This window comes from Chrysochloris asiatica, unplaced genomic scaffold, assembly GCF_000296735.1.
Source record: "Chrysochloris asiatica unplaced genomic scaffold, ChrAsi1.0 scaffold00357, whole genome shotgun sequence".
Taxonomy (NCBI): domain Eukaryota; kingdom Metazoa; phylum Chordata; class Mammalia; order Afrosoricida; family Chrysochloridae; genus Chrysochloris; species Chrysochloris asiatica.
Genome location: NW_006408875.1, coordinates 917,488 through 918,645, shown reverse-complemented (window position 1 = coordinate 918,645; position 1,158 = coordinate 917,488).

Sequence of the window (1,158 nt, the reverse complement as noted above, 5' to 3'; positions counted from 1 at the left end):
CAACCTTCCATAACTCAATGTAAAAAACAAAAACAAAACTCCTCACAACTGGAGGGGAAAAAGTCTCTTCAATAAATGGTATTGGAAAAATTGGATTTCTACATGAAAAATAATGAAACAGGATCTGTATCTCACATCATACACAAAAACAAATAAAAATTGGATTAAGGACCTAAATATGAAAACAAAAACCATGAAATTCTAGAAGACAATGTAGAAGCAAGGTTGTGGAACCAAGCTGTTATCAGAGCAAATAAAAGCACAAGAGAAGGATGTGGCAGTCTGCTTCCGTAAATATTCACAGCCTTGGAAACCCTCTGGAGTCGTTCTTTTCTGTTCTATAGGGTAGCTCTGAGTAGGAATTGACTCAACAATGTTGTAAGTTTTAGTATGATAATCCAATATTTAACTTTTAGAGAAACCAACACATTTTCTTTTCAGCAGATGCTCTACTTAGTATTTCCACAAACAAAGGACGAGGGTTCAACATTCCAAAATGCCAACATTCCAAAAATAACACTTGTTATTTTTCATTTTTCCAATAATAACCATACTGCTCTTGGGTTGTTAGGTTCCACTGCGTCAGTTCTAACTTACTGTGACCCTACGTATAACAGAAGGAAACACTCTTCAGTGTTGTGTCATCCTCACAATTGTTGTTATATTTGAACCCATTGTTTCAATCCATCTCATTGAGGGTCTTCATTTTTTCACTGACCTTCCACTTTACCGAGCACAATATCCTTTTCTAGGCACTGGCACCTGTTGACAACATGTCCAAAGTAGGTGAAACAATCTCACCATTCTTGCTTGTAAGGAGCATTCTGGTTGAACGTCCCCCAAATGCTTTTAATATTCTCCATATGGTAACAGGCAATACCATAATTCAACTGCATCATTTCGATTTTATTCATTTTCTTCCTTATTCATTGTCCGGTTTCACGTGTACAAGAGGTAACTGATTTGAGGCAGGTGCTCTTTAGTCCTCACACTGACATCTTTGCTCTTTAATACTAAAGAGATCTTTTACCGCAGATTTGCACAATTTATTAGGTCATTTGATTTATTGACTGCAACTATGATGAGCAAGGAGCTTTGGTAGCATAGTGGTGACAAATCAGGCCGCTAACCTCAGGGTCAGCAGTTCAAAACTACCAG